A 22,530-nucleotide genomic window follows, 5' to 3' on the forward strand; every position below is an offset into this window, starting at 1 on the left:
TTAAAATGATGTGGAAATCTTTATCCCATCTATTCATAGATGACACAGTTTTGAAGTTTTGTCACTTATTCATTTCTGTTATACCACAACGGCAATTTTTACTTCATTCTATGGATACAGGTTTCATTTTGGAGTAGGCCTCCTTGACCCTATTGATAACAAAGAAAATGTTAAAAGTGTTTTTTTAAAAAAGTGTTAAATCACTCAACTACGAGCTTTAAAAGCAGAACCAAGTTGACCATGTAAAATTTTCAGAGGCTGTATCAACAGGATTAAGGTTCATGTCATTATGGGGAACTGAAAAAACACGTACATTTAGTTGGATCTTGGACATTTCATTCTCTAATGTTTCAGTGCACCCAGAGAGAATGAGTTTACTGTTTTTAGTGTTAGACAAGGTGGACATTTTCTCAAATGTATTTAAAAGATGTTAATACTGTTCCAGAAAAATGCTCAGGCTTGGTTTGCACACTGAAAAGCAAATCTTATATTCAGAAAAACTTTTATTTTATTATAATTCTAATAATAAATAAATTATTTTATTTTTTTATACGACTCTCCCTTTTATGTCAATACTTAAATGAGTATACTGTGTGTATAAATGATAAACCCCACCAATTCCTGTAAAAGTTAACATAACATTATAATAACAATAGTAATAATAATAATAAGCTACACTGTTTTTGCAAGAAACACTTATGGAAAGCTTGAGACCATGTCTCATTCAACCAAGGCGATGTAATATTTTAATTTTAATCACTTTCAGAGAGGAAGTGGATGTCGGCCATAACCTTCTTCTTTGCCCAATAATACCACAGGAAGGCAGATTGATTGTTATTGGCTTTTTTGAGGCTGCGCCCACTCTCTACAAGGTTCGCTCACTTTCTTCAGTGAACATAAAAAGGAAATTCTCTACAATAGTGCACACTGTCAGTCTAGGTTCACTTTGACACTATGAAGTGTGTGTATGTGCGTGGGTAATTGTGTAACTCCTTGGTAAAGGGCAACATGGAACTGAACATAGACTAAAATAAACCCGTAGATAATGAGATAATTTGACACCCAGCATGTACATATATATTTTTAAATATCTAAGTCATCATTATGACCTTGGTTCTGAAGTGTTAATGTAGCAACAGTGTCTCTGCATTTGTGTGCAGTGCGATGAACAGATGTAGAGGACACTTTTTGGCCTCTCATATCATTACAGACCGCAGACGTGCCAGTTTAGTCGACGGAATACGGCGGTACCTTTGGTGTAATTCTCCCTTTTCAAAGACGCAGAAATTTCAACTGGCATGTGAACATTGAAACTCACACTTTATTTATCAACAGACTGACAGCCAGCATTTAAACTGATGCCGTCTGTCTGTATGCCATGCGGGACATATTATGTGAGAAGTCCAGGAAACTCCCAGAGATGTGAACAGCAGGTAGCAGACTAGTTTCTGCCCACACATGATTTGTTGTTTTATCGTTTGCAAATGAAGCGCAGCAGCTCTCACATTCACAAGCTTTTTCTCACACCTTTGGGGAAAAGTGCTGATTGGCCTTTTAAACTTAAGCCTATAAGGAATTGTGCTAAAGCGAAAATGTATGCACACCTTTCAAACATGGATTCATCTACATAAAAGCTACTTTTTTTCACTCTGAAATGCTGGTGCTGTAATGTAGCACACCCCAAATGTGCACACCCTCCGTCATTACTTCACAGACAATACTCGACCTTTGAGATCACTGCTACGCAGCTTTGTTTTGACAAGACTTTGTGACTGTGGTGTCAAGGCGCCTGCTGGGGCAGATTTACAATTTAACCTCTGACTCTAATTCAGCTCTGACGCAATGTTTGACGCTATCGTGATGCAGTGAGTTGTATTCTGCTGAAAACTTAGGCGTCCATAATTGTATACACAGTATACATCTACTGTAGGCCCTCCTAATTGCCCCTCTTGAGGATAAATAAAGTTTTTCTGATTCTGATCTACAGTGATCTGACATCATGTTGTAATGTTTCCTCAGACTCTCAGATTATTTCCGGATTTCTCTAATGTGGGATAAATTGAAGGGTCTTATCATATGTATAAGAAAAGTACTCCTGATATAAGAACGACCAGTTCGACCAAGTCCGACAGTGTCTTTGAAACCCAGACTTACGATGAAACATGTTAGAGCACAGATGTTCTTCCAATAAAATCACTACCTGTTTACTAAATTGTAGCATGTGCAATTTTCTGTTTGGTTGGCATGTACTTATTTTGACATGTCAACAGTCAGAGCCACAGTACGTTTATGTATATGGTGTAAAAGACAAAATGTGCATTTAACAATTTCAATGGGTAAATTAAAGAAACAAAGTGATGAGTCACCCTTGGAGCAATTTATTTAAACCGTTGGTTGCTTGCTCGAACTTTTCCATGACTTCTTTGTCATAGCTTCCACTGACGCAGTACACTGACCAGTGTTTGACTCACAAGATCCCAAATTCCACATGAAATGCTCACTGAAACTTTTACATTTATTCCAGTTGAACCTCACATAAATACATACATTTCTAAGATACTATTATTTAGATTAGAAATGTTCTTTACATCAGTTCTTTACAGTTTTAGTTACCGCTCAAGTTTCATATTAATAATTCTGTACACAGAAAACAGGCCCACGCAACAACAAGTTACAACACAAATATGCTACTTACACCATACATGAGTATTACCAGTCAACAGTGTAAAATAACAATGGCAAGAGCCATTTTACTGCATATATATTTTTACATTGTATCCAATGCATGACTTTTATTTGTGACTGGATGCTTTTTTATTGTAGCTTTTAGCATCTTTAACTGTTTCCACCACTGAATAGAGCACATTGACCTAAGGATGGCGCTACAGCGTCTGCTGACCTGGACTGTGTCTAACCTCCTGTGCCCCTGTTACAGAAGACATTTTTGCCTGTCACTGTAGGGAAAACTCAGAAGATGTTTTAATCATGGCTGGATTGCACATAGGGGAGGGTTTGCTTTTGTGCACTCTAGGAAACATAATTGCTCATTGGGACAATTAATGGAAATGGGCCATCATTAATAGACCTGTTCTTTCTCTGGTGTGACAAATGAAAGTGTCTGCGAGCATAGGATAATCAGCCGCACAGTCTAATGGCCTTTGAAAGCGTGCATCAGACAAAATACATGAGTCACACCAATCAGTCATGTATGCAACCACATTCAGTGCACCAATTAGTTTAAAATACAGTAATGTAAAATCCATGCATTTAAAGTGTCTTTATAAAAATGGGTCTTAACTACAAATATTAGATCACATCACAAATCTAGGAAATCTTATTTGAGCCTAACTTTTCCATGGACATGTGAAACAGTGCAGGTCACGAACCGAGGCCACCAAAACTTGAGAGTCATTTCGACATAATTTTATTTCAAAATTTTTTTAAAAACTATTTTTTGTAAAATACTTAAATGTATTCATTTTCATACGTCGACTACCTGAGTATATGGAAGTGAGCTGTGTGCATTTAACATAATGGACTGTAACTGAGACACATTTCTACACTAAGGGCTATCTATGGTTACAAATATTTATTGCAGTTAAATGTGGAAATATTATTATTATATTATTTTATATTATTATTATCCTTATTATTATCAGTTGTATTTGTGTTTTCTATTTTTTTTTATTTTGATATGCATTTAATTGTCGTCCAATTTATTTCAAATGGAAGATTTAATAATAATAAAAATAACATATTATTATTATTATTACATTTTATACAGTAAAAATAGTAGTAATTATATAATATTATATTTTAATAATAATTATTAACTCACACATCCAAACTTTCGACTGGTAGTGAGTATATATAAGTGTGTGTGTGTACATTTAGAAATTATTATTATTATTATTATTAATATTATAATTATTATTGCTGTCGTTTTTAAGTTATAAATGCTCATTAAACATTTGTATTAAAATAGAAGTAAATATGAAGTAGCCCGCTGTTCCAGTTCAGGGCTATTTTAGCCCTGAGGTAACTTTAGTTAGTGTGTAGTCCAGGGGGCGGGTCTGTGTCCAGGGACGTCCACTGGTTACTGCCTGGCTGGAGGACTCCTCATTCAGCCTTCATCTGTCTGAGAGCAGGACCCGCTCAGATCGGCCCCCCTGTCTGATCTGGTGAACATTTGAGGTGTGAGGTGTGTAGGCTGGATCTCCTCCCTCAACGAGCCGTGTCCCAAACACACACCGGGAATAATCATTTGCAGTCCGGGACGAGTCGTCGGCGCAGTTACATCTCTGGGTAACTTTTTTCTGGAATTTAGGACGTCGGAGTTTTTTTTTTTTTTTTTTTTTTTTTTTTGCCTGTCAGAAGATATTTTGCTCCCAAGGCTCTTTGCTCTGGATCCGGTTGACTCTTACTACTCCTCATACAAGGTAAGTTTCAAGGCTTAGCGGCTACGGACGCTTCTTACTAATCCGCCCAGCTAGCGTGAAAAACTGGGAAACTAACGTTACTCTCCAGCACGGACAGCATTATCTGTAACTGTTTCTTTTTCTCACCGCATGTACTTAAAGCAGCTGTACACGTACAGAAACTGTTCTCATTAGCGAATGACTTTCAGTTTTATTTTTTCTCACTAGCTAATTTATTTATTTACTTCTTCTTCTCTCTGTATTTAACTGTGGTATAAGTGTGACGCAGGAAAAGCAGCTGTAGCTATATTCTCTTTCCTTTGGTTTTAACTGTCGGTGAACTGTTACTGTTACTGCTGATAAAGTTAACCTGGAAACCTGCTGTTGATTTGGGGCACACACGGGTTCACAGGCTTTATTAAATTTGAATAATTAAGTCCATATCATGTGTGTGGCCATATTGTGATAGTATTGTTGCGTATGGAACGACAAATCACACCTCCACAAGTAGGTGAAAGTGGTGTGTTTGGTGACCGTCTGAGGCCAAGTTCATTGTGACTGCTTCAGGTGCTTTGGGATGCAAGGTAACAGGACACAGCTGAAAAGTGCCGGGGTTTAAGGGCCAAATCGATGACTTATTTCTCTACTCATGTTGAGGCTGGAGTCATTTTGCCGGCTTGCTGCGTCAGTGCCGAGGTTGGCCCAGAAGACATGAATAGTGATGAGGATGTGTGCTGACAGCTGAGTGGGGCAGGATGGGCTGTTCCACGACTGACTGGCTGAACTGGGGTGTTCGCCGCACCATATGCTCCGTTTTACATCATGCCGTTTAAACATTTGGGCCAGCCGCATGACTCAAGCCCCCTTCTTCTGCCTTCAGCTATTTTTTTTAGTCCCGTCACCAAATGGGAAAAATCTAGATTTACGCAGTGGGCTTGATAGAGTGGTATGTTCCATAACGCCTGACCTTATGCATAGAGAGGTGAGGGGTCATTCATGGTCCACTTTGTGTGTTTTTTATGTGATGAAGCCCGTTGCTAGACGGTTTCTGAAGAGTAAATCTGGGCTAGGCAATAAGCAGCTTCGCTGGGCATGCTGTGTCATTGGTACGCTGATTGTACAGTATGCCAACCAGTGCTGTCTCCCTGTGCGTTTGACTTTGCACATTAACCCAGAAACGCATAACAAAGGTTTGAGGGTATCAGGTTGCAGGGTTACCTGTTTACAGAGCTGTTCACCTGATAAATGAACTGTAATGGGACGGGGTGTGCGCAGAATAGAGGGAAACCCAGCACACTGTGAGGTTTTCTCTCTGTAATGCTGCCACTTAGCTTTATATAGATATAAATCATTAATGTCCCAGTAAAACAGTAAAATACTGTAGCTCAACTGAGAACCATTCTATTTCTGGAAAAACTTTGCCACACTCTTAAACTAATTGTCCCAACTGCCACTTGTTGTCTCATAATTGTGAATAGTTGCCTTAATGCCATGTCACGCTTATTACATTCCTTCTCATTATTGCTTCCTACTCACTGGTGTGACAATCCCTGACAGTTTATTGTGTATTCGTTTACACCTTGTTCTGTGTGGCAATACCTTCCCTCATGTCCTAATTTCCAATTTTAGCCTTCCCCGCTGCTTATTTAGAAGACAAACACACAAAGAATGTCAGCGTTGCATTTCACCTTTAAGAGTCAAGTGAGCCAGAGTCCATATGTAGATTTGTTTTCCTGAGAATATTGTTATTCATGCTTCGCTCGAGCTGTGCTGTATTTGAATTTCTGCATCTCTTTGCTGAAACTATGCTGTGGTGAAGGTTAGTTAACTGATGACACAGAGCCTCCTCTCTGATGTTACAGAGCATGTTGTGGGGAAAGTAGGTTACTGGGCCATGTCCTGCAAGCTTAAACTGAACGCTAGTCTGAATATTGCTCGAGCTGCTTAGTGTGACTGGGCATGCACAAATGGTGTAGGTCTGCGCAACGGCAAAGGGATCATTTGTATCTTCTGTCTCTTTAAGGAAACAGAGCGGCGCTCCACATAGACCCAATGTTGAATGTTCAACCCATGTTGATTCATCCCAAACACACATGAAATAGATTGAAACCTGACAACAGGTTTACTAACGTCACAGGGTGCAAATTACTAAGCCCTACTTACCTTAAAAAGCAGTGGTCTCATCCTCTTATGCGTGAGCAGGCCACTTTCAGTGTTTTATTACTATTCACATTGTGCTTGCTCTCACTGATCCCACTGTTTATCATTAGAGAAAAAGAAGGATTTTAAATAAAAACTAAATGAAGAAACGTGTGGTTAAGTGCTCCTGTGTCTCAAAGGAATCTTGGAGCATGAGAGGTCATTTACTCTTATAGTGAAACATCTCATTTTACTTCTAAACAGATGCCTTTGTACATTAGGTCTTGCACCTATAGCCATTATGGTTCACACAGCTGTGACAACACTGTACCTAGGAGATAACTAAACTAGATCTTGTGCCATATCCGATCTCTGTATTTTCCCTTTTTGTTTAATTAATGAAATGTCCTTTGTGTAGCTATAGAAGATGGCAGGTTTAAAATCTATTGTGAAACTTTTGTTGGATTAGTTTTGATTAGTTCCTAGACATCAGTCATCGCGTATAAAGAAATAACAGCGCATCAGAGATGGGCTCAGTTATACAGCGTGTCAGTGAAAACAATTCAGTTGTTGCTAGTAAAATAGAAGAAGCTGAGAAAGATTGGAAACAGGCTGCCTGGCTGTATTAAAGTGGTATTTAAAGTATTTCTAAGTTCCATCACAAGTAGACTTTCCATGCTCCATACCAAACTTTAACAGTAGTTCCCAGGGTTGTTATGTATGCTGTCTATCCCACCAGAGGCAGTCTGAACTTTGGACCGAGGGAGGATAAGGCATTTTGTGACAGTGCAATGCACAGCATCAAGGAAATGAGACAAGAATAATGGCCAGGCACTCTGAGGCAGAGTAAGACAAGGATGTCTTTATTTAATGGGGCATATTAGGCTTTGGTCAAACTGCAGGCCATTGACATTTGGTTCTTAAATGAGAACTTTATAACTGTCAGCACTGTAAGTTGCAAAGTAATGAGATCCGATTTGTGTGTCCAGACATCACTGACTTATTTGGATGGGTTGCTGTGGTGACACCACAGTTGTCAGTAACCATGTTGCTACATTAGTGATGTAGCGAAGCCTTCCCCCAGAAGCCCATCAGACAGCTTATTTTGGCGTCTGTCTACCGACTGCTGTTCTCTATGTTGTCCTCCCAGCAGTGGCATGGATTCGAATGAGATCTTTTCATCACTCTGGAGTCACCTTGTAGTTGTGTGCCGTGTTGGGAGGGATACAACGGAAGACTTTTAAATCCTATTTGAGGAGCCAGATTGTTGAGCTGAAACGCATCTGACTCAAAACCCGGCTAGATTTGCATTTCAAGTCACATTTCAGTGTGTTCTGGATTCGTTAGCAGCCACAGATTTAGACCTCAGTATATACACCAGCTAGTTTTGAGCCCACAGTGTCGCTATTAATGAAAATAGGCATAGAAATAAAGAAAGAATATTTGAACAAGCGTGAATGTTGGTCGTCCTTGTGCCATAGTAAAATTGTGTCATGATGGATTTATTCGTTGTTGAGGATTGAGTTTCACCGGTATTGATAACATCTCTGTAACTGGCACCATTACTCAGTATGTGTTTATGTTTAAAAGTGACTGTAGCCATGAAAATGAGGCTTAGAAGTCAACTCTAAATAGCACATTTGGACTAAATATGTCTGAAAATGTTATTTATCAATTAGCCACGCTTTGCTTTGATGACAGTTTTGCGTACTCTCTTACTGAGTTTTTACGTGGTTGACAGGTCTGATGCAACACTCATCATTCCTCATCGTTCTTCTTAGTTTTTTGTCTTGGGTCACTGTCCCTTTGGAAAACATATCAGAGTCCCACCAAGTGTGAACCAGATGGGATGTCATTACAGAACGTTGTGGTAGCCATGCTTGTGAAGATTTGCCTTGAATTCTGAATAAATTGCTGAATAAGTGTCACCCTCTTACCCACAGACACACATACACCCCCGCACATGTGCGCGCACACACACACACACACGCCATCACACCTCCTCCTCATTCTCCACGGTGGAAGCGCCACATGCAGATACCATCCGTTCACCTCCTCTGCTTCTCTGCTTGATGCGTCACGAAACAAAAGTCTAAAAATTTGGAGTCACCACTTCAAAAAACGTCCGTCCCTCGTGTTTGCTTGTGATTTCACTGCAGCAGTTCAGCCACGAAGGCCCGATTCACACAGTCTCTTCTGAACAGCTGACGTGGAGACGTGAACACCGAGAAGCTTTAATGTGGGCTTTAATCAGAGGTGCTGCAAATTGTTGATTTCCGAGGCTGGAAGTTTTAATTAACTTGACCTCCTTAAGTGGTAATGATAAGTAAGTAATGATGATTTCCCTTCACCGGGCTGAGCTACTCGCTATGAACGAGGCTGTTTGCTGTTTAACTAACTCAACACAAAATATTATCAGGTGCCTTATGAATGCAACAAACGTGGCCACTTTTGACGTCTGGGTATCACCTGTAACTATTCAGATGACCACATCATGAAGCTACACACAATTAAGACGTGTGATAAAGGCTACTTTCTGTTTTTCTCTCACTAAATCATGTGAATGTTTTTTGTGTCATTCTGTAGTTTCGATGTCTTTAATGTCAATATGCACTATAGAGAAACATTTGGCTGGTAGTCGCAGCAATAAAAATGTGAACAGCACTCAAATGGGACACTACAATTAAGCTTGTTCCTTGAAATCAGAGATCAGTATCATGTGCTCTGTATTAGATTAGTATTAGAAAAATAACTCAAAATGTTGTTTAGTAGGACAGTACTACAGCTACTACTGCAACTATTTATAAGTCAACATGATCATGGCTTAAATAACTGTGTACAGGAAAGTAACAAGTTACTTGCTCTCAACCTGCAGACCATACACTGCACATATGTATTGTTATGTCCCCTGTTTTTTTGTTTTGTTTTTTTTTTACTCTGCAGGTCCAATAAATTGGGTTCTTACACAACAATATTTCAGAAACAATCTTCCCCAGCCCTTTGAGTGCTAATTTGGATTAATGCCGAACGCCTAGTGTGAGCATTTACCTTGTGTGTTGCAGCAGGGATTATTCTCCTCTGCTGGATGCAACAGTTTCCACTTAACATGATGAGAGGAAGGACTGGCTATGTAGACCTCTTAAAATCAAAGAAAATACAATACTCGACAAGACGCACAGCGCCATTAGTACTTCAAAAGAATGAAACTACATTATGTAAGCAAACATGCTACTCTTCGTCTTTATGTCAGTGTTGAAAATGAAATCAATAAAAAATGGTAGAAAATATAGTTACAGTTAAAGTAATGTAGTACTTTTATTTGCATTATGGTCTCTTATCCTTACTGTAGAGCAAATGCTGGCCTTGTTTTGAATGTTTAAATGGTGTGAAGGAGACTAGGTACTTCTGTATGACTGTTTGTAGTCACAAGAGAAGCAAGAGACAGACATGTTGATTGTTAACCTCACAAAAGGACATTCCTTTCTGCTCCATACTGGACTAAACCAGTGGCTGCCTTGCTAAATTTTGCTTCATTTGGCCAGTGGAGCTATGTTGCACATGACTCTTGAGACTATGACTGGTATTCATGTCACACTTTTTAACCTTGTAACTATGACAGACAAAATGTTCGGCTCCGGTTATATAACTGCCTCTACAGACGTCATCGGCCTTGCTGCTGTCGCTGATCTCTTGCTCCACAGCACACAGTGATTGTCCTCAGTTGCTTCAGGCTCAGGTTCAGCGGGGCATGATTAAGCCATTTAACTTTAAATTAATTTATTTATTTACTTAAAAAAAAAAAAAAAAAAAAAAAAAAGAGGGCTGCCTTCTGGTTGTAAAGACCAGTCACACTGTGTGTATTTGCTGAATGACATAATGAGATACGAACATTATGTGTGAGAGTTTCTCAATGGCACTGCAGTAATTCATGAGAATCTCTGTTAGATGAAATGTTTCCAGCTGACCTTATATCTTCTCAGTGTGTGTTAGAGTCGTTTTCATCGTTCAGCTGAGTAAAGCTTTATATAAATGAGGTTCTTTTAGAAGCTGCTGACATTAGTTCTGCCTCCAGTGTTGAAGTTCCACAATGCGAATAAATGCGTCCGTTTAATGTATCTGATTCACAGGATGGGAGGTTGCACTTTCAATCTTTTCCTTCGCGACAGAAGGCTCCTTTTAAAGAATCGGGTGGGGCTGCTTTTTGTGTAGGAGATGAAGAAAAAATAAATTGGCTTCACAGTATAAGCGCGCCCTGCCCATGTGTGTGACCTAGATGTGATTCACATTTTCAGCTCAGGGTGTTGGCTGCATGAGCATTACAAAGTTGTTTGTTTTTTGTGGGGTCAAACACACAACAAGATCACGTCAGGTAGGATGCTGAAGCGAGCAGAGCACTCCCAGACGGGTTCCTCTTTCCTTCAGTAGGTCAAACCTGATAATTACTAGTGACTGAACTGGAAAATTCACATACAGTGGTGATGATTGACTTTTATTTGAGGAAACATCAAGTTTTCTTCCATTTTTCTTGCACCTACTCATTGTAACCTGGATGCTCTTGGATACACATTTTCTTTCCCCTCCAAGGGCGTTCCTTTGATTTATATTAAGTGTCTTGTCTGATTTGACATTCATCTAATAAGACCACATTATGAGTTCAAAGGACGGGGTCTTTTTTTTCACAGAGCTGGAAGTGATTTAGACTGGCTCAGCGACACTTTAGCTTAGTGAACCGTGAATTATTATCACAGTGAAGCAGGATCACTGCTCGCTACGAGTGCCTGAGTGCTTCTCTTTTGGTTTGAGCTGTTTTTCTGAGTAATGATCTCATGTAGAATCATGGCGTTTTTAAGAAACTAAATTAGCTCTATTATACCGTCATTTAATCAGACGCCAAGCAAAAAATGTGAAAACTACTCAGTGTGATTATTCTACTATTACTAGTAATGATCCTGTCACGTATATTGTACATTACAAATGTGGATGCTATTAAAACCACTTTATTAGTCAGGATCTGTTGTGATCTTATGAAAGCTCTCCATGTTAAGTAAAGGTAGCTAACCTATAGCTAAGTTACATGTTAATTACTTCAAACTATGTCACTGGATAACGTGAAACCTTCAGTAATTCCAGGAAAGTTCTCTTTCATTCTGGGAATAAAACTGTCTACAGTTGGTTTCTGTGTATCAAACATCAGACAGAGTAGAGGTTTGGCTTTGGTTCAGTTCAGTAATCCAGGGCAACTTTTGTTTACCTGTATCCTCAAAGACACAAATTCTTTTAATTACATGCTGCTTTTTTTTTGCTGAGAGAAAGTCCAACGTCTGCTTACAGGGGGAAAGCTTCGGAAATGAAGAAGACAGAGTTTCATAACGCGGAAAATGAAACAGCAATAGATAGGAATGGAGACATAAGGTCATTTTTTCCATGGTCTCCTCGCGAAAGGCTACTTGAGTTCAGAACAGAGTGGCTGGTGGTGGTGGTGGTGGTGGTTTTACAAACGCTCACTGATTAATTCATAACGACAATGTTATTCTAGTTATCATCTCCAAAGAATCAGTTGTAAAAGAGTCCGTTCTCTCCCACAGCCAGGAATTTGCTCAAAGATGCAACCTGCGGTCTGAGCTTCAGAGAGTCGTGAAAAGAAAGAGCTGCCTTGGCCTTTCCACCCATGCCCTAGAATTGTGTCCCACATATTTGCTCATACACTGCCTTAGGTAACTGCGTCTTTCCCTGGGCAGCGGTTGCAGCAGTGGACAATAACTGGTGATTCATTTGGAATTGTGCAAAGAATATAATTATGAGGAAATTTGAGAGCCGATCTACCTTGTGAAAGGATGTTTGCTTTATAGGTCTGCATTCTCATTCAGTGGATGTGACCGCCCACAGGGAGTGTTTGCTGTGCAGTGAATGTTTAATTACAAGGCACATTTTGGGTAAAGCATCCTCATAAAGTGAACAGAATAAGCGAAATAAATCTATGTTAAATGTATGGTTATACAGAAAAGTACTGACTCACATTTTTGCTAATTTTTCAGTTATTAGTTGTTATTATTATTAATATATAAAACATACAAAAGGTATATAACCATCAATACATCATAATAGATAACTCCAAAATGTCAGTATGCAATTTACAGAAACAGAAATCGGGAAAGCATAGCTTGAAAATTCTGTTTTATATATATTAATAATTATCTGATTGTTCAACGGATGCATTAACAAGTGCAGATAACACAGGAAACATAGGTTTTGTGTTTGTTACTCTCATGCACAGCAGGTGACGTTGTGTTAAAGTGAGCTGTGACAGGATTGTCCAGTGAGTGCAGCTCAGAGAGTGTAAGGGTTCAGCTGTTGCCCAGGGGAGGATTAGTGCGAAGCTGCTGCTCCGTTGAGACGGACAATGCTTGTGGGAAGGCATGGCATAATGATTTGTTTCTTCACTGCCTTTTTCCATTGGGTTCTGAATGGAAGAAAATGCTGTTTGGGCAAGAATGGCCCAAATAGTCCCCTCTGTGATTTTTTCCCCCAATTTCCTTCCTCGTCTGCTGGATAAGGTCTGGAGGTTTAGCCAATGGTGCTCCATCTACACTGAATTACATGGTGCAGAATGTACTTGACCTGAACATTGTGTGACTTCAGTGTTCTGAAGAGCGGTTATGTAGAAATGAGAAACCATTTCCTCCTACAAGGTGATTTCTTTTGGGTATTTCAGGGACTAGGAAGAATATCTATTGTCACACCTGTCTCTTTGGAGAAGCATTCAGTAATGTCAGTTTTTCCACCATGAGGAACATAAAATAATTAGGTAAAATGAGGCTTTAAGATCTTAAGCTGTGAACTATGGAACATGTCATTTTCCTTATGGTCTTCATTAGTGACTGTTGAGAAAATCTCAACTGAGAAAAGTCAGTAAATACTAAATCATTTTATTTCCCTCCCTGCACATTTATTGAGAAAGTGTTAAAACAGTTTTGATCAAAGCACACAGGCGGAGAGGTTTCCTGACGCTTTATTAATATTTGACAGATTAATGACAAATTGGGTTATGTATGAAAAATCTCCTAGACCTGAAGAAAATGGAAACCAGCAGCTTGGTGGACATAGCTGTCTTGGTTGGGGGAAAGTAGACACCACACATTGTTACCATGGGAACACAGAGTGAACAGCAGTGCCACAGTCTAATTAATGACAGTCAGTGCTTCAGCAGAGGGCCACGGCAACGTCATCAATACCAGCACCACAGATGTAGCAAGAGGCAATATGGGCTTGAGTGATTATACAAATACCCAGTTTTTCACCGGTGCAGACGTGACCAGTCTGGATGGAGGTGCGGGATGTAAAGAACACAACAATGGGCATTTATTATGTAGGGAAAGCCGCATATGAGCACTAAATGTCACCTCATTATCCAATAGCATGACCTACATAAAAGAGCGGAACTAATCTCTATGTAGGCGGATGGTGAATAATGCAGTAAAATGTGGGAGATCTTTATGAATCTTAGATGTCTCACACTTGTTGGTTGGTGGCAGAGCAACAATTTAGTTCAGAATGATTTATATCATCACTCTGGTGCTGTTTGCTCTCTTATCTTTGCTTATATACAATGGGATTCATGGAATCTGCTATAGAACTTGACATATTTGCAAGTCTTTCCTTAGCTGACTTGTTACATAACTAGTGTAAGCTGCTTTAATATGTCATTCATTTTTGATGTAAAAGTACAACCATTGTAAAGAAGTTGCAGTTTCGCAGAGCTAAATGCATCTTCACCATGCTAACACGTTCACAATGACGTATTCATTGTTTCAGTGTTATCATGTTAGCATGCTAACTTTTGCCGATAAGCTCAAACAGAACAGGACTAATGGCTAAAAAACTTTGATCACCTGATGCTTGCTGTGCAAAGTCATTTTGGCCCATTTACTGTGAACTGATAAGTGAGTGTGAGCATTTAGTCCGACATGGGCTGTTGTTTAATTTATTGAGCATTGCCTCAAAGGCAGAAACATGAACCTCTTGATGGCACAGATGAAAAGCCAGGGGCCTCGTCAAAGTAGCGGGGTCTGAGAAACCATGACCAAATCCGGACCAAAAACAGGTTGAGAGACCAGCTAACCAACACTGCCATCTTTCATGTTGGTTATTCAGTCCCATCAAACCATAATTGTAGCAGCAGTCAACCACAGTGCTAAATGACAGTCATTAAATTTGCACCACTGGCCCAGACAAATGTATTTTTGAGAAGTCCTTAATGGTACCATTGTTGGGAGTCTTTGTACTGTAACATTTTCAGGTGTGACTGTAAGAACCCTTAAAATGTAACATTTGGAAAGAAAAAAACTGGACTCGCTAACTTTGGATCTTTTGTCTTTGTCATCTGTTCACTACCCTTTAGTGTAAGCAATCTCAGACTAGACAGATTGGTAAATATGAGTGTGCTCTGTGCAGTTTATTGACATTGTGTTGCATGATATGGAAGTAGAAGTCCAGAGTGTTTAGACATTCGGCCCCCACCATGGAGATGTCATTGCCTCTCTTTGGTATAACTGTAGGACGTCTCATTTCACTTAACCCTTTATGGGAAAAGGAACCATATATGGTAACTTCAGCCCACTCATTCAGCCAATCAAAGAAGATCAAGTAAATAAATCAGGGTCAATTGTGGTCTTCAAGGTAGCATAACTGATTCATTAGGTACCATAAAGAAGTGCCTTAATGTTGTCCTAATGTGATAATGTGTATGTTGACAAGTGCCAGAATAAGCTATCATGTTCTAGTGGTCTAAATACATTTGTTTACCACCTAAGGGCCTAAACCATATATGATAAATTCATTAATCTTGATTTTCTACATGAAAATTCAAAAATTTGAAAACTTTTGCAAAAGTTAAAAAGTCTTCTTATGCCCTACAACAACACTCCAGGTTTGAAATTTAGAATATCCAAGCATTTCAATGAGTGCCCTATAAAGGGTTAAGGACTGAACCCATGCATGACTGATTTACCATCTTTTTTTTTATGTCTATGAAGCAGGATTTACCACACCCATCTTTACCTAAGGCCTTATACGTGTAGGTGTAATGCTGCTTTGAAGACTCAACACTGAAGTCATCTTATGTTGGGGTTTGGTTTTATCTTGTAGTCAGAACTCTTAATGTATCAGTACTCAAAGCTGTGATTTAGAAAAAAAAAAAAAAAGTTTTTTTTTAAAAATGGGACAAAAACATATTAATGAACATTTTTAATGTGAATATGTGTGGGATTGTAGATTATACCGTTGGCAGGTATGTGTCCAAGGAAAGAAGGGGAAGAGAGAGAGAAAGAGAGAAAAACAACATTTATTTATTATAATTATATACACTGACCAGTCACAATATTAAAAGCACTGACAAAAGAAATAAAGAACGCTGACCATCTTGTGACAACACAGCTGGGCAACTTGGACCTGGTATTCATGTGGATATTAGACATGTAGCACCCCCTAGACCAGGTCAGACACCCCCACCCCATAGCAATGACACTCATTGATGGCAGCAGCCATCCTCCTCTACATACATATGCTTTTGTATGAGAGTTTATTGGTTTGGTTTCTGGCGTGGTATTTAAAGTTATATATTGGGGCCCCTCTGTGGTGGAATTTATTTTCTGGGGCTTATGGTTATCATATTGTATGTGAATACACTATAATGTTGAAACAATGACCGAAGTCTCATGAAATGATTAGGATTCACAGACATGTATTTTACTGTAATTTAAGCAACGCTAACTGCACATGATCTGTAATGAAAAATCAGTTTCCATTCAGTTCAGGTTTTTTTGGCACAGTACCATCATTTATACGGACAGCATAGTTGATTTTGTTTGATTTGTTTTTAGCTAAGAGTTGCTTCTTACTGGGAAAAATACACACAATTAACGCACACCAACAGCTTTCAACCAATGCAGAGCTGTGGAAGAAAGATTTTTTTTCTCTGATGTCATTTATTGTCGTTTTTCTCCTACACTCTGGCCTGATTAAGAATCTACTATTACTTGTATATAGCAGACAAAATAGTTGATGAGCCATCATGTTCATATACACTAAGTGAAGGACTAAATCAGTCAGGTGTCACCGACCGGCTGTGTGCAATAGATGCTTCAAGGTGCACCTATAACAATTCCTATAACCTTGGTACAAATGGTGCCATGCCGAAAAGTCAGTCGAACACAAAGGTGCCTTCATTAACCTGTGTGTGGCTGAGAATCTGTGACTTCTGTGTGATGTCTTACAAGCTGGCGAAAATGGCATCACACTGGCAAACCCTCATAAGCCATGTCAGTCATCAAAATGGGGACTACAACAACAGCTGCAGTCTGAATCAGCCGTGGGGAAAATGTGACTCATCACATTGAGATGGTCATTGAGACAAGTTGTCTGCGAATCCATTATGGCCGCAGTGGTTGTGTCTCAAGTTCATGGAAATCTGGACTGAAATGTAAATCATAGAACATTGAATAATGAGTACTGGCAGAAGCAGGGTCAGACATTTGGCTGCCTCTGACCTTGAATTAAAACTTTTTTTTCTTTCGTTAGTTTAGCTATCTAAATGATAAAAAAGGTTGAGGAATAAATGTTGGGAAAAGCTACTGGACACATCCGGAGAGCCAAAACCGCATTATAAATCACAGGATATAGATGTCTGTGTCCTCTCTCCATGTTAGATTTTAATGTACAAACCTATTTAATATTTTGTTATATCATCTTAAGCATCTTAAGAGACTTGTTATTTTTGCTCCCACTTTAAAGGGTTCCGAATAAATGAGATTCACTGAAAATACTGAGGATACTGTAACGCACAGGCCAACGCTCTCATTCTCTGTTATAAGAGGCTCCATTTGTCTAATTGGGAACACATGCAAAACGCTTTCTCATGTCATAGACTAACCTGTCAAAGCAGTTGATTCTCATGTGCTCTGTCCTCTTCGCTCACAAGACAACTGGCCTTTATCACAAGACCATCGACCATTACATAAATGCACGTATGCAAGAAAGACTTCCTGAATTGGAAGGAAATGATGATGTGAGTTGATAAGAAATAAAAAGTGTCATTTGATGTGTCCAATTCTGCCTTATGGTTACGACAGGGGGTGTCCTTAACACTAAATGCTTTGCATTCAAGTGGTAACTTCAAATCCTTGGAACACAGCTTCTAGGAAACTGTTGCCGTCTAGAACTCACTGGAAAATGTCCACTTACGAGGTTGTGAATAGTACAAGAGGGGGCCATTCATGTGGACTTTTCCCATGAACATGTGAAACAGAATCCCATCTGAAGGCAGCACAAGTGCAGCCTCACAGAGATGACTGGCACAGGTGGTCTTGGTATTGTTACAGAAATTTAAAATGATTGAATTCAAAAAACTAAAACATATGAAATAGCTAGCCGGTACTAATTGCCCTTCGGGAATAAATAACGTTTTTTTCTGATTCTGTACAAATCAAAGAGTGGTTTTCTAACTGAAAATGACAAAATAACTGAATAGATGCTAGCCTTTACTCAACAGTTTAAAATCAATTAGCAGCCATTACACAGCCACAAAATGTTCACCACTGTGTAAGTGGTCTTGTGTTTATATTACGCTTTTCTGCCTATTGGTATTCAAAACTGACCAGGTTTTGTGAAGTGTCTTGAGATAATTTGTATTGTTATTAGTGCTATAAACATAAAATTGAATTGAAAGCATGTTACAGTCACAGTGATACATCTACCTGTTGGCTCACACACCAGTGGCATGCACTTGGAGTTCATTGTCTTGCTCAAGGGCTCTTCGCCACATGGCATGTTCTGGGAATCAAACTGCTAACTCTCGTAGCGGCTCGTAGACAACCAGATCTACCTACTGAGCCCCAGCCACCCCATAGTGTAAGAATACACTTTTACTTTGAAAAGGGCCCACAATAGAATTTACAGACAATAGACTTTGAACATAGTTAAACGGTGACATTGAAAAGACACATTCAGCAAGTAACCTTCAATTGCAATTTGTTTTGGTATGTTTTTGTTTTTTGATCTTAAAAGCAGCATCCACTTCAAGTTGATCATCAGAATAAAAATGATTTTCTAGCATTTACTGTTTGAAAACCCTTTATCTCAGCTAAATGAGGGCTCTAATCACTGACAGTGGGATCATCGCCTCAGCCACTGAAAACATAAGCTGTGTTGATCAAATTCAGGATTTGCTTACAGTTGTTGACGCACTAAAAGACTCTGTGTGGGCTGCACAATTAGATTACGCGACGACTGACTGATGCACTGATATGTGTCAATCAAACACCGACAGTGTTGTTTTAGAGTCTAAAGTTTCCTCTGTCTTATCTCAGAAAAGTAAACAGATTCCTGTAAATGCTAACTTTCAGTGAAATCTCCCAGCACGCCCGCGTCTGTAGCCATTTGAGCGATCATTTAACAGAAGCAAAAATATTTGGAGCCTGTCCACCATGAGCCTTTGAAATTAGTCATGCAGGCTGCTGACCCACATTTTGGACTTCATGTGAGTTAGAAGGCCAACCAGGAAGTTGTAAAAAAAAAAAAAAAAAAAAGATAGGAAGTGCATTGGGAAGTACTTAGTAGAAAAACAAAGGCCTCCAGATTGTTGTTTTGCTTATGGGTATACATGTCATCTCTTTGTATGGCCTATGGTGTTCCTTTTTTTTTTTTTTTTACACAGATTGAAATAAATGGTTTATCAACTTATAAAACAGGGTCAGACAGGCTAATCTGCCCCGTCTTGCTGGCAGGGAGGCGGCTGAATTTAACCCTCCTTTATATGACATTTGCTTTAATACACCTGTGAGAAGGAGCTTTGGTCATTTTCCATCATGTCAGGTCGTTTCATTCACGACAACATAACTGGTGTGTGTGAACCTCACAGCCGTATAGATATAGAGGCTAGCCAGGCGATACTACACCTCAGATTGTACCATTCACTATTTGACGCCCAGACTAAAAGTGCGTTGCAATCCCACGTTACACAAATATATATTTCTCGCTTTTCGGCGACTGTGTGACATTTAACTTGGCGTTATTATGCTTTAAGCACGTGTTAAAGATTACAATCGGCCCCCTCCTCCCGGTCACTGCAGGGTTTCTTTCGGTTGTGCTGCTTATGCTGCTGCCGTGGTTAGCCGAGTATTGAGCTACCAGCTGACCTACTTTCTCTGCTCTCAGCCACTCGGTCCTGTTTACAAGCCACTGCCAGCGGAGGATGTGGAGTACAGAGCCTGGAAAATAGCTAGAAGAAAAAAAAGAAGAGAGAGAAAAAACCCACGAGCGACAAATGTGGTTGTTTTTGTCGCTGATAAATTAGGACCGTCAAAGCAGCAGACGGCGACCGGCGAATTAATAACACCACGTTATTAACTTAAGGCGTTGTTATGCAATTTAACGCTTTCGGTGCTCTTTCCTGCCCAGTCAGACGCTGCTGTTTGGCTGCTATGCCGTTTAAAAAATGACTTCTAAAGTTAAGTGTGGACCTTTGCTTCTGTCGGAGACCCGTTTAAAAGGTACGTGAGATTTAAGTTGAGCTTTCAGTTTCGCGTCACTCTTGACGGGCGAGCGCAAAATGCGAGCCGCTGTTAACGCCGTTTTTTATCATCAAAGTTCGCCGCAAATTAAAAGCAGAGGCGGCGGACCGCATGATTATAACTAAAAACGTATTTGTTTCTCTTTCTTCTTCTCTGTTACACGAGACCAGACCGTGCAGAGTTTTTTATACATATTTATATATATATATACCTGTATCAGCCAACGTTACATATACTCGGCGCTCTTGAATGCTGCTTACATGTTTTCAGCTCAGAGTCATCAAGTGCCCTGGTTACAAGGTTGAAATAACCTATTTTTCCTCCCGTTCTACCGCTGCTCATGACATTCATGGTAAAACACTGAAAGGATTTTCGTCACTCGTTCCTCTAAGACGCTGCATAGAAAAAAATGTTTAAATGTCACAGGAAAAAAAAGTGCTTAAATAATTTCTCAGCGGGCTTAGGTCAGGCTGATGTTACCCAACCTGGCAGCTTTGAGTCCACTGGAGTTCACATTTCTCTCACTAGCCCACAGTTTTCTTGTTGGCAAGAGACTCAGGGGCTTCTCATTTAGAGTTGGCATGAAGTGTGACACAACTACTTATTTACCCTGTACATACTGAGAAGTTATGGGGTCATTGAATGTACTCACTGGCCTCTTCGCTGCTTTTCATTCGTAGGTGTGTAACCAGTGGAAGTGTTTCCCCTTTCCTTATCACTCACAGCGGAGACTTTTTCAAACCAGAAATCACAAACAAAATGTACAATGTAATTATACATGCATAACCTATTTATACTCAAATAAATGAATAAATAAATAGGAAACGATGGACATGATTTAGTCTAAAGCAACGAGACACATTAAAGCAAACATTACCAGATTGACTGAAACTAAGCTTGTCCAGGCCCAGTTTGTGTTTACCTAACAGCTTGAGCTGTCGGCTCAAAACCAGATGCAGGTGGAGGTGTTCAGGCAATGTCAACTTTCAGGCAAGCAGACAGCACACCAGACCCTGCATTAGGATTAGCAGGTATCTTAAAGCCGTCGTTCACTACAAGAGCAGCAAAACTGGTCGTTTAGCGTTGTTGGCTTTCAGACCATCTTTTCTTTTCCTAACAGTGTGTTAGCTCCTTCAGTTTCTTCAATGTTAACTGGTATTGCAACAGTATTATGGTGATGATTAACACTTGTTTCACTGTCTGCCTTACTGTTTATATTTGGTGCAGCACCTGATTTAGCTAGTACTTTTGTGTCATTACTTCTCAGTATTGTGTTGCTGAATAACTTATTAACAGCCCTCCCTCTTAAGAATGTCGTTTTGAACACATCATTTTTTAAGCGTCATTTTCTAATAAAGGTCTCTAGTGGGATGACTCACCCGTACTTCTTTCGACATGAGAAAAGCAACAGTTGGTGAATTATATATTATGACACGTTATCTACACAAAAAGAAAGAAAGAGCGTCTATATGTAAATTGAGAAGATAGGACCCAGGAAATGAATAGCCAGGGAAATCAAAATGCTTCCTCACAGTCCTTCTCCTCGATATGCAACCCTGCCTGTAAAGGTCTTCTAATAATATGGCCAGACATATTAAGGGGATAGCAGCCTCAGTAAAAATGTTGTGGTTGTTGTGGTATCCAGTTCTCTACTCTAGTATGAGCAATAAGTAACTTTAACATTTTAAAATATTTATAAAATGGGTCTGTTGAGTCTCGATTGTAATTTGTGAGTGCTGGAATAAATTAGAGGCAAGGAAATTACATAGTTCTGGACCGGTTTGGTATAAATCGAGGTTTTATGGTGTTTGGGTTTACAGATTAAAGATGAACTGCACTGCTCCAAATTACTTTGTAAACACTGTCTTTGTTATAATGTTCCAAGCTCCAAGTTCCAAGAAATATAATGTGAAAAGTCTTGGTTTTACTCTTGCACATACGTGCCCTGATTTCTGAAGGCCTTGAGCTTGGTACTTTGTGCATCAGATGTACACCTACACTATCTGGATGCCATATACTGTATGGAGAAAAATGCTTATCTTAAATCATATGTGGCAGAACATCTATGAATCTTCAATCCTTTTGGGTTGACTCTGGCTGACTTGCAACGCCCCAATCTCTGATGTCAAACAGGTATTTTATCTTTGACAGCTACTATCAGCATCTCATATCTGTACCTATGCACCTCTACCGGCCGTTATTACAGTTACAGAAACAACCTGTTTGCATGAGACGTATGATCCATCATTGACTATGAGTCACAGGTCACATGACAGCATTCTGGTAGCTTATATTCTCTTTTTAATGAAGACAGACAGAGTAGTTTGTTTAATGGAACCTGTACAGTAAGCATACTATTTTATAAAGGCCGGCACTAATATCCAGTTAAACGTTAACAAAGCGAGAGT

At 39.4% G+C, this 22,530-nt stretch overlaps 1 protein-coding gene across 4 annotated transcripts in view; it reads left to right on the forward strand.

Annotated features, from left to right (window-relative positions):
* The first annotated feature begins 4,009 nt into the window (after positions 1-4,009).
* Positions 4,010-22,530, forward strand: part of npas2 (neuronal PAS domain protein 2) — a 41,532-nt gene continuing 23,011 nt past the window's right edge. For 2 of the 4 annotated variants that reach the window (XM_047606925.1, XM_047606928.1), the window contains exon 1: positions 19,287-20,101. The gene's annotated coding sequence lies outside the window, so the exon portion shown is untranslated. Of the gene's footprint in view, positions 4,440-19,285; positions 20,102-22,530 lie in introns of those variants that run through there. The other 2 variants (XM_047606926.1, XM_047606927.1) reach the window with 2 other exon arrangements.

This window comes from Mugil cephalus, chromosome 15, assembly GCF_022458985.1.
Source record: "Mugil cephalus isolate CIBA_MC_2020 chromosome 15, CIBA_Mcephalus_1.1, whole genome shotgun sequence".
Classification (NCBI taxonomy): domain Eukaryota; kingdom Metazoa; phylum Chordata; class Actinopteri; order Mugiliformes; family Mugilidae; genus Mugil; species Mugil cephalus.